Here is a 12343-nt window from a genome sequence, read left to right as displayed (position 1 = left end):
ATCTAAATTTAAGAGACCATGTGAGTGGCAGATTCTCTTTTGAGTTCATCAGCTTCCTTCAATCTTCTGAATGTAAAAGTTCATACACAAATACATTTATGAATTCAGTCCCAGAATTGTTTTATTCTACTGATAATGCGAGGCTTAACTTAGTTAAGAAATGTTGAATTAATAATTTTGAAGATATGAAAAGACACCCTAACTGTACCCTGCTCTTGACTTACTCACGTTCGACCTCTTGCTCACCTTGCCCTAATCTGGAACTCCCTCCCACTGAGACCCACCAGACTCCAGTTCTCTCCCAACTTCAAAGCCCTTCTACATTCCTACATCTTTTAATTCTCAACCCTCAAGCTGCATCAACCCAACAGCTCCCCCTCAGCACTTATACACATGTAGTTTATTCAATCATACATTCCGTTGTTATTCTGATTTATTCTGTGATTTCATCTTGGCATATTTACTAAAACCCCCTATCTGATCTTTGTTCTTCCCATAGCTCATACTTTTTGCAGATTGTGTGCATGTCTGTCTCCCCTTCAGGTTGTAATCTCCCTGTCATCAAGTATCCTTTGCTTCCGTGTACTTTACTGTACTTTCCCAAGTACCTAGTACAGTGTGATGCACTAAAGAGGCACTCAATAAATACTCTTACTAGAAACTACCACTACTATGTGAAAATAGTCCCAGTTAATAGACTATAAGATTTTCTCCACTGTACAGGGATTCTTTTTCTCTCTTCTCATGTTTCATGTTCTTAATTATGAATATCAGCAAAGATTTTATTCCAAATGACTAACTTTAAAATTGAGAAAAAAAATCAAAAATACAATTTTGGATATTTTGTGAATAAACTAGAAACCTATAATAGAACTTAATATATTTAATAACCAATTTTCAGCAAAAATACCCTCACCACACCAACAAAAAAAGAACCTTCCCTATTGTCTGCTTCCACAGCCACTCACAGCATATTCTGATACATTCTCCGCTAGACTACTGTGTCAGCCTTCTCTCTGATCTCCCTTCCTCCTCCAGTCTATTGTTCACTCCACTGCCCGGCTCATCTTCCTGCAGAAACGTTCTGGGCATGTCACTCCCCTTCTTCTTAAAAACCTCCAGTGGTTGCCTATCAACCTCCGCTCAAAACAAAAACTCCTCACTCTAGGCTTCAAGGCTCTCCATCACCTTGCCCCTTCCTACCTCTCCTCCCTTCTCTCTTTCTACTGCTCACCCCGCATGCTCCACTCCTCTGCCGCCCACCTCCTCACCGTCCCTCGGCCTCGCCTATCCCGCCGTCGACCCCTGGGCCACATCCTCTCGCTGTCCTGAAATGCCCTCCCTCCTCACCTCAGACAATCTTATTCTCTTCCCCTCTTCAAATCCTTACTTAAAACTCACCTCCTCCAAGAGGCCTTCCCAGACTGAGCTCCCCCCTTTTTCCTTCTGCTCCCTCTACCCCCCCTTCACCTCTCCACAGCTAAACCCTCTTCTCCCCCCTTTCCCTCTCCTCCTCCCCCTCTCCCGTCCCACCCCCTCAGCACTGTACTGGTCTGCTGGACTGTATATATCTTTATCACCCTATTTATTTTGTTTATTTTGTTTAATGAGATGTACATCACCCTGATTCTATTTAGTTGCCATTGTTTTTATGAGATGTTCTTCCCCTTGACTCTATTTATTGCCATTGTTCTTGTCTGCCTGTCTCCCCCGATTAGACTGTAAGCCCGTCAAAGGGCAGGGACTGTCTCTATCTGTTGCCGATTTGTACATTCCAAGCGCTTAGTACAGTGCTCTGCACATAGTAAGCGCTCAATAAATACTATTGAATGAATGAATACATGTAACCTACTCCTTCTATGAAAAGAACAGGGAAAGAGTGTGGCCTAATGAAAAGAGTACGGTCCCGGGAAACAGATACCCTGGGTACTAATCCTGGCTCCTCCACTTATCTGCTTTGTGATCTTGGGCAAGTCACTTCACTGGGCCTCAGGTCCCTCATCTGCAAAATGGGGATTCAATACTGTTCTTTTTCCTATTCTGTGAGCCTCATGTGAGAACTGATTATTCTGTATCTACACCAGCACTCAGTACGGTGCTTGGTAAATATAAGCAGCATAGCCTAGTGGATAGAGCAAGGGCCTGGGAGTCAGAAGGATCTAAGTTCTAATCCTGACTCTGCCACCGGTCTGCTGAGTGACTTTGGGCAAGTCACTTCACTTTACTTCGCTGGGTCTCAGTTCCCTCATCTGTAGAATGGGGATGAAGACTGTGAGCCCCATGTGGGACATGGACTGTATCCAACCTGATAAACTTGTATCTACCTCAGCACTTAGAACAATGCCTGGCACATAGTAAGCATTTAACAAATAGCATTTTTAAAAACCTCAAACATCACAACTATTAATTATTCTTTTTCTTCTTCATTTCTTTATTTTTGAAAATAGGTGTCCCATTCTAGTCTTTATTAGGTCCTGTTCAGGGTGATGGCACAGGGAGGCAGTGATACTGTGAAACATATAGTTTTGTAGCAAAGCTGGAAGATTTAATATAACTCCAAATACAAATAACAAATATATTAAAATTGTTGTTAAATACCATAAAAAAACCCATTGTACTAATGGGACTTGGCCAAGTGTGTGGCCACCTCGAAATCCAGTGTTCCTAGCTAGGGGAAAAAAGAACAGCTCAGCGGTAATACTGAAGCAGTGTCACATTCATGGTTGTGCAGCTCAGGTGTGCAGCTCATTGTGCAGCTCCTTATATTTGAGAGACAATTACTCTCCCCCCCTTCAAAGTCTTATTGAAGGCACATCTCCTCCAAGAGGTCTTCCCTAAGCCCTCCTTTCCTCTTCTCCCACTCCCTTCTGCAACACCCTGACTTGCTCCCTTTAGTCATCCCCACTCCCAGCCCCACGGCACTTGCATACATAGCTGTAATCTATTTATTATTTAATTTATTTAGTCATATTGTCTGTCTCCCCCTCTAGACTGTTAGCACAATAGAGTTAGTAGACATGACCTCTTCCCCCAAGGAGTTTTACAATCTGGAGAGGGAGGTAGACACTAAAACAAATTACAGGTAGGAGGAAGCAGAAGAGTGTGCCCTGGGGAGGGGGCAATGAGTACCCAAGTGATAGGTGACAGGAAAGTGCCAAAGTGGCAGTTGGGGGGAAATAGGGTATGGAGAGAAGAGATTAATCAGGGAATAATTACATGTCCAAGGATGCTGGGACAAGGAAAAGATAATTTTGACTTTTTGGAAAATGCTGTTACTCCTTAATAACTAGCTCGATGATCTGCGAAGCGTTAATCTCTCCTCACTACCAATACTCCTCACGAGTCACATTTTTGATCACCCTAAGCCACACTTAGTTACCAAATCTTAATGAATCCTCTTAGATTTTCCTCAGATTCAATTATATTGTCTGAGCCTCTTACTGTACAATTGCTTTTTCTATATAGTTATGTTCTGATGAGGTTTCCTACATATTTTTAAAGGGGAAAATGTAGTTTGTCACTCAGAAAAGGAATTTCCTAAGCACTGCAAATTAGAATATAGGTGAAAAGGAGCAAAGGGAATTTATGCAATGGTTGCTTAAAAAAATCTGTAAAGTCTTCAGTTTTTTTAATGGTATTCAATTAATTATGGTACTTGTTAAGAGCTTACTATGTGCCAAGCACTGTCCTAAGTGCTGGGATAGATACAAGTTAATCAGGTTGGACACAATCCATGTCCCACATAGGGATCACAGTCTTCATCCCCATTTTACAGATGAGGGAACTGAGACCCAGCGAAGTTAAGTGACTTGCCCAAGGTCATACTGCTGCGATGTGGAGGAACCGGGATTAGAACCCAGGTCCTTCTCCCTCCCAGGCCCATGCTCTATCCACTATGCCATTCTGGTTCTCATTTACCATCTACCAGGCACTGTACTAAGCGCTGGGGTAGATACAAGTTTGTCAGGTTGGACACAGTCTCTGTCCCACATTGGGCTCCCAGTCTTAATCCTCATTTTACAGATGAGGTAACTGAGGCACAGAGAAGTTAAGTGGCTTGCCCAAGGTCACACAGCTGACAAGTAGTGGAGCCAGGACTCAAACCCAGGACCTTTTGACTCTCAGGCCTGTGCTTTATCCACTACTGCATGGTGCTTCTAGATTTGAATGAACACAGGTGATTTCCCCCGCTTTCTGCCCAACCACAGCTTTTCCCATCTTTAAAGCCTTCCTAAAAAAAACAAAAACCCACTTCCCCCAGGTGGGCTTCCCTGATTAATTCATGGCAACTCAGTTGGGTTACACCAACATCCATACTAGGCACTTGTATTCTTTGATCCACCTCACCTCCTCCAAGAGGCGTTCCCAGACTGAGCTCCTCTTCTCCCTCTACTCCCTCTGCCATCCCCCCTTTACCTCTCCGCAGCTTAACCCTCTTTTTCCCCTTTTCCCTCTGCTCCTCCACCTCTCCCTTCCCATCCCCACAGCACTGTACTCGTCCGCTCAACTGTATATATTTTCGTTACCCTATTTATTCTGTTAATGAATTGTACATCGCCTTGATTCTATTTAGTTGCCATTGTTTTTACGAGATGTTCTTCCCCTTGACTCTATTTATTGCCATTGTTCTTGTCTGTCCATCTCCCCCGATTAGACTGTAAGCCCGTCAAACGGCAGGGACTGTCTCTATCTGTTGCCGACTTGTTCATCCCAAGCGCTTAGTACAGTGCTCTGCACATAGTAAGCGCTCAATAAATACTATTGAATGAATGAATGAATGAATGATCCTATCCCTGGAACTTTGGTATGTATTTTGCATTCATATATATTATTCATGTATTTATCTGCACATTCAATCATTTAGCTGTTCTTCCTGAATCTGCCCTTTATGTATTCTTCCTCAGGCTTTTGCTACCTGCTAATAATTTTTTTCATCTATGTCTCCCATTAGATTGTAAGCCTCTTGAGGGCAGGAAGGATGTGTCTTGCTCCTGCTATACTCACCCAAGTGCTTGGTACAGTGCCTCACACTAGGTAGGCATGAAATAGGTAGTGTGATTCTAATCATTCTGAGATACCATTAGTCTGAGATATTATTAGTATTTATTGAGCACCTACTGTGTGTTGAGCACTGTGCTAAGTGTTTGGGAGAATATAATAATCAGTGTAAAAGTACGCTGAAGAGTTAGATGACACAGAACAACACCGAGTAGCTTAAGGTTTACCTAATCCAGTAACTTTTTTATGAATATGATTAGTATAAATCATATTGTTCTGAGAGTTCCTCCTACAGGAGAAAGGAATGGGCCCAGCCCTCAAAATTCATCTTAAAGTCCATAGCTTTCACAAATAGCCGCTCTCTGCGGCTCTAGACTGCAAGCTTGTGGTGGGCAGGGAATGTGTTTGTTATAGTCTACTTAATATAACACTTAATACAGTGTTCTGTACACAGTAAGCACTCAATAAATATTGACTGATTCTGCATCATAGCCAATAAAAAAACAAATCTATGTAAAATGGAGAAGTGCAAATTCAGAGAGGGGACACACCTTGTCTTCTCACTGAATCCTGGACTAGGTTTTATGTCGCAGCAAAATGCACTGGTGAGAAAAATGACAACAAATAATGGAATAACAGCATAAGCATGTCTGGTTTCTTGGACTACTTGGCTTGAGGGAGCTTCTCAGTTCATCTCTCACTCCTTTAATAAATCACTGCCGTTGAAACAGCACTGCCTTTCCATGCTCAACTGGCTAATGAGTGCTAAATTCACTCTCTTAAGATACGGATCCACAACAGTCTTTCACTTTTGACAAATGGATGAACTATTTCCACTCCCTTTCAGAACTCCCCAAGAGCATTTGAAATAACAAGACCACGTCTGGGTTTGGGCTCAGACCCTGAATCATTTGCCGGGGATAGAGAAAGAGCATGGCATTTACAGAGTTTCAATGTGAACAAAAGTATTCCTATGAGGGATTCATGTTAATTCCTGCCTTATTCTTATTAGGTATGGATACAGATTTTATTAGAGAAATGAAATTCAGGTAAGAAAAGTCAAGAATGGCAAGATGGTCAGTGCCAAAATGAGTTCCTAATGTAAGGCTCTTTCACCACAAGATAATTCTGTAAAGTTTATTTTGGCTTAAGGCTTAGTGGAAAGAGCACAGGCTTGGAAGTCAGAGGTCGTGGGTTTTAATTCCGGCTCTGCCACTTGTCAACTAGGTGACCTTGGGTGAGCCACTTAACTTCTCTGTGCCTCAATTACCTCATATGCAAAATGGGATGAAGACTGTGAGCCCCACGTGGGACAACCTGATTACTTTGCATCTACCCCAGCGCTTAGAACAGTGCTTGGCACATAGTAAGCACTTAAATACCAACATTATTATTATTAATAATAATAATAATTCATTCAATAGTATTTATTGAGCACTTACTATGTGCAGAGCACTGTACTAAGCGCTTGGAATGAACAAGTCGGCAACAGATAACAAGTCAGCAACAGATAACAAGTCGGCAACAGATATTGTGGTGAGCCCAAAACAAGTTGCCTTTCTAGTGACTGTTTGTGGCTTAGTGGAAAGAGCATGGGCTTGGGTGCCAGAGGTCATGGGTTCTAATCCCAGCTCTGCCACTTGTCAGCTGTGTGTCTCTGGGCAAGTCACTTCACTTCTCTGTGCCTCAGTTACCTCATCTGTAAAATGGGGATTAAGACTGTAAGCCCCAAATGGGACAATCTGATTACCTTGTATCTACCCCAGTGCTTAGAACAGTGCTTGGCACATAGTAAGTACTTAACAAATACCATCATTATTAGCCCGCAAACAACAAGGGAGAGACTTTGCGAAGGCACTGATACGCTCTCCTTGAGGGCAGGTGATTGTGGGCCTGTGGGGGTGGAGCATAGAGGAAGGCGTGGCTTTCTCTCCCTGTTCTACCCATTAAAGGGCCTGGACCAAACAATGACTGCCACATAGAGTCACAGCTGCCAAGCCTAAAGCAGATAAAAGGCTGTTGCTTTGAAGCATGCACCTGGAAGGAGGCACCTGGAGGCAGCACAGAGGTATGCTGAGATGCAGAGAGAAGCAAGCATTAGAGCAGCAGGAGAGCAGCACTAGAAGGCAGCAGCATTTGGAAGCAGAAAGAAAAAGCATTGGCAGATTCATTTTTTATTCAATAGTATTGATTGAGCGCTTACTATGTGCAGAGCACTGTTGGACTCCTTTGACCATAGACTGATATTGGACCCTTGGGTGGTGGAGTGAATGAGGGTGTATATGTGTCACTCCCTTGTACGTTGGTAAAAATTACTAAAAAACTCCACAGTAAACTTAGTGATCAGAGGTATGGTTTGACTTCTACTATGTGTCACTGAGGCTCCCCTGGTCCAGGAAAGTGCTGGTTGGTATGAACTGGGGGCCAGTGACAATAATAATGAAAATTATTACTAACAATAATACTTGTAGCATTTGGCCCTTTGTGCCAAGTACTGTCCTAAGCAGCATGGCCTAGTGGAAAGAGTGTGGACTTGGGAGTCAGAGGATCTGGGTTCTCATCCCAACTCTGACACCTGCCTGCTCTTTGACCTTCAGCAAGTCACTTGACTTCTCTGTGGCTCAGTTTCCTCATCTATAAAACGAAGATTCAATACCTGTTCTCCCTTCTACTTAGACGGTGAGCTCCATGTGAGACTGTGATTGTGTTCAACCTGATTATCTTGTATATACCCTTGCACATAGTACAGTGATGGGCACATAGTGTTTGAAAAATACCACAATTATAATTATCATTATATTACTACCACTAAGGATAGTCAGGTCCTCTCCTCCTCAATTTTTGAAGTATACTGATTGACTTGAATAGAGTGAGTAAATCCCATTTCCTTCTCCAAGACCTGTGTCAATCTATTTTGTTTAGCATGGCTATCTTGGATTGTTGATTTTGTAATTCATTGTCATTTTGTTTTCCACTCATTGTTTTCTGTGTGTTTACCACATTCAGACACTGAGCCCTCTGTGAGACAGGGACCCTGTCTAATTTGTTTACCGTGTAATTACCTATTTCTTAGCGAGGTTCCTTTGCATATAATCGGTGCTTAATAAACACAATTACTGATGCTACTACATAGATAACAAATCTCTAGTATATTATCACAAGGTGCCTTTTTACTGTAACAGGTGAAAGAGCAAACTTTGAAAATTAAGTACTGACATACAGAAAAATTCAATTGAAATGTTATAACTGGTATCTATTTGCATTGCTTTTTGATCCCACAGATACTTCATTTATCATTCTTTTGTTTAACTCTCTATTTTCATGGATTCAATTAAGAGCACTAATAAGGGTATAGCAGATTGAAGCCTGACTGTTTAAACGTTCTTGATGGAGATGCAGCAACACAGAAAGATAAATATATACAATTGACTTTATTTCAAAGACGATGCTGCTGATGGTAATAGGAGTAACCGTATTTGAGTGCTTACTGAGTGGGTGTAGTAAGAACTTATGAAATATGACAGAAGCACACGTTCTCTTACCTGACCTCATATAGCGTACACTTAAGAGTTTACATTCTGACTGGTAATGGTGAGATTCTATCTGTGAGTGAATGAGCGGTGCTATTGGTGAGACATTCTCTTGGTATCTGCTAACTGTCCATGAAATTTAAGTAGTGCACTTTTTTGGTGCCTTACCATATAAGCAAGCATTGCTCAGACATCAGTGGTTAAGGGGGAAAGGTAGGTCCATTTACACTCACTCCCTCAGTGAACTCATTCGCTCTCACGGCTTTGACTACCATCTCTACGCAGATGACACGCAGATCTACATCTCCGCCCCTGTCCTCTCCCCCTCCCTTCAGGCTCGCATCTCCTCCTGCCTCCGGGACGTCTCCACCTGGATCTCGGCCCGCCACCTAAAACAACATGAGCAAGACTGAGCTCCTCATCTTCCCTCCCAAACCCAGTCCTCTCCCAGACTTCTCTATCACCGTGGATGGCACGACCATCCTTCCCGTCTCTCAGGCCCGCAATCTCGGTGTCATCCTTGACTCGTCTCTCTCGTTCACCCCACACATCCTATCCGTTCCCCGCCACCTAAAACAACATGAGCAAGACTGAGCTCCTCATCTTCCCTCCCAAACCCGGTCCTCTCCCAGACTTCTCTATCACCGTGGATGGCACGACCATCCTTCCCGTCTCTCAGGCCCGCAATCTCGGTGTCATCCTTGACTCGTCTCTCTCGTTCACCCCACACATCCTGTCCGTTACCAAGACCTGCCGGTTTCACCTTTACAATATCGCCAAGATCCGCCCTTTCCTCTCTACCCAAACGGCTACCTTACTGCTACGGGCTCTCGTTATATCCCGGCTAGACTACTGTGTCAGCCTTCTCTTTGACCTCCCTTCCTCCTCTCTCGCCCCTCTCCAGTCTATTCTTCACTCCGCTGCCCAGCTCATCTTCCTGCAGAAACGATCTGGGCATGTCACTCCCCTTCTTAAACAACTCCAGTGGTTGCCTATCAACCTCCGCTCCAAACAAAAACTCCTCACTCTAGGCTTCAAGGCTCTACATCACTTTGCCCCTTTCTACCTCTCCTCCCTTCTCTCTTTCTACCGCCCACCCCGCATGCTCCGCTCCTCCGCTGCCCACCTCCTCACCGTCCCTCGGTCTCGCCTATCTCACCGTTGACCCCTGGGCCACGTCCTCCCGCGGTCCTGGAACGCCCTCCCTCCTCACCTCCGCCAAACTGATTCTCTTCCCCTCTTCAAAACCCTACTTAAAACTCACCTTCTCCAAGAGGCCTTCCCAGACTGAGCTCCTCTTCTCCCTCTACTCCCTCTACCACCCCCCCTTCACCTCTCCGCAGCTAAACCCTCTTTTTCCCCCTTTCCCTCTGCTCCTCCCCCTCTCCCTTCCCATCCCCTCAGCACTGTACTCGTCCGCTCAACTGTATATATTTTCATTACCCTATTTATTTTGTTAATGAAATGTACATCGCCTTGATTCTATTTAGTTGCCATTGTTTTTACGAGATGTTCTTCCCCTTGACTCTATTTATTGCCATTGTTCTTGTCTGTCCGTCTCCCCCGATTAAACTGTAAGCCCGTCAAACGGCAGGGACTGTCTCTATCTGTTGCCGACTTGTTCATTCCAAGCACTTAGTACAGTGCTCTGCACATAGTAAGTGCTCAATAAATACTATTGAATGAATAAATGAATGAATAGGTCCTACCAACGGCAGGACATAAGGTGGAGTTGTTTGTGCAATGATGGTCACAGTTTGTGCTGAGACATCTGTACTCTTTTGTCTGGTCCCCATGGGATAGATAACATTCAATAATGTATGTACTGGTTTAATTTAAACTGCAATTTCAAACCCCACAGAATTAACTATCCAGTCCGCAACATATTGCAGAGAGTAGTAAAAGAACAAAGTATCAAACCTCTTTGGGGGGAAGATCTTTTTCAATCGTTTCAGAAGAGTTGACCAATGGGGCAAAAATTATCTCTGAGATGAGGCACTATGCTACTGCCCACCCCTCATCCTCTCCCTTCACAAATCAACACCAGATTAGAGATTGAAGATTAAGAGCAAAATGATATTTCTCTTGGCATATTCTCTGCCTGCTTTCTTGCTCTGTTTTACCACTAGCTGACTACTTTTTTTAAAAAAAAAATTATAGTATTTGTCAAGTGCTTACTATGTGCCAGGCACTGTACAAAGCGCTGGAGTAGATGCAAGCTAGTCAGGTTGAACACAGTCCATGTCCCATGTGGGGCTCAAGTCTTAATCCCCATTTTACATATGCGGTAACTAAGGCAGAGGAAGTGAAATAACTTGTCCAAGGTCACATGACAAACAAGTGATGGAGCTGGGATTAGAACCCAGGTTCTCTGACTCCCAGGCCTGTGCTCTCTCCACTAGGCTACACTGCTCCTCAAAACAATCCTCCAGCTGCCTCCTCTCTTGACTTCTGTAACTGGTGTGAGAACATCATTCAAAGAAAAAAAAATCAGGGAGTGATTTTTCTTTCATTCTGAAACATCAGATTTAACATTAATAATTGTGGTTTTGTTAAGCACATACTATGTGCCAAGGACTGTACTAAGCAATCATATTTATTGAGCACTTATTCTGTGCACAGCACTGTACTAAGATCTTGGGTGGGTACACTATAACAGAGTTGATAGTCATGTTCCCTGCCCACAAGGTGCTTACAGCCTAGAGGACGAGATGGACATTAATACAAATAAATTATGGATATGTCCATAAATGATGTGGGGCTGAGGGAGGGGTGAATAAAGGTACAAATTCAGGTGCAAGGGGGACACAGAAGGGAGTGGGAGAAGGGAGATTGAAGGCTTTGTTGAGGAAGGCCTCTTGGAGAAAATGTGCTTTTAATAAAGGCTGTGAAGGTGGGATATCTATCGGATATGAAGTGGAAGAGAGTTCAGAGAGGCTGGGTCCCCACCCATCCCACCTGTGGAGGGAAGGGAGTGGGGCAGAGAGCCTGGTGGAACAAGGTCGGTTTTGCACTAGGGTAGAAAAAATTAGGTTGGACACAATCCCTGTCCCAAATGGAGTTCACAGTCTAAGGGACTGTCTTGGTTTTGACACAATAAGTATTCGGAATCAACATAGATATCACTGCAATTCCTCCCATCCCAGCAAAGTAGACTACAAGGCTCCAAAACCTCAACCTTGGGTTCAGCCAGTTTCATACTGACAGGTGATGGGTATAGTCAATTTAGGCAGAAAAATGAGGTTGAAGGCACAGCTGACTTTTAGGAAACTTTTTCATAAGAGTTGTGGCACTGGAAGAGTGTGGAAGGGGAGCAGAGCAATGCCAGCACTCAGTAAATATTTAAGGGGGAGTTTTAAAACGGGTTATCCAAAAATGGCTCAGGGAGCATTGAGTAAATTCAACTACACTCTCTAGAATGACACTAATTTAACAGAAGGATTCAGAGGTTTCTTCCTGCCCCCTACCCCTACACACACAAACCTCCCTCTGATCTTTTCTTCCCCCAGCAATAAATGTAGCAAAGACAAAGGTTAGTACCTAGAGTCTCCTAACTGATCACATAAAAGTAAATTCCTTGTTCTAGCTCCTTGTGGGTAGGGAACATGCCTACCAACTCTGTTATATTGTTCTCTCCCAAGCACTCAATATAGTGCTCAGCACAAAGTAAGCACTCAATAAATACCATTGATTAATTGAAGAAAATCAACACAGTGGGCTTGTACAAGATGCCAGAGAATTTCTCCTCACTTAATTGGCAACCAAAAAGTCACTCTAAAACAAAACAAAAAAAAAGGATATTTTTTCTCCTAATG

The 12343-nt window shown here is 43.4% G+C and overlaps 1 protein-coding gene across 2 annotated transcripts in view; it reads right to left on the bottom strand.

The window, feature by feature from the left end:
- The window catches only part of IQSEC1 (IQ motif and Sec7 domain ArfGEF 1), a 661275-nt gene that overhangs the window by 486902 nt on the left and 162030 nt on the right, over positions 1-12343 (bottom strand). The gene's annotated exons all lie outside the window — the stretch shown is intronic.

Source organism: Ornithorhynchus anatinus, chromosome X1, assembly GCF_004115215.2.
Source record: "Ornithorhynchus anatinus isolate Pmale09 chromosome X1, mOrnAna1.pri.v4, whole genome shotgun sequence".
NCBI lineage: Eukaryota > Metazoa > Chordata > Mammalia > Monotremata > Ornithorhynchidae > Ornithorhynchus > Ornithorhynchus anatinus.
The sequence above is the reverse complement of the archived record's forward strand: the minus strand, read 5'-3'. Positions and strand labels throughout refer to the sequence as shown.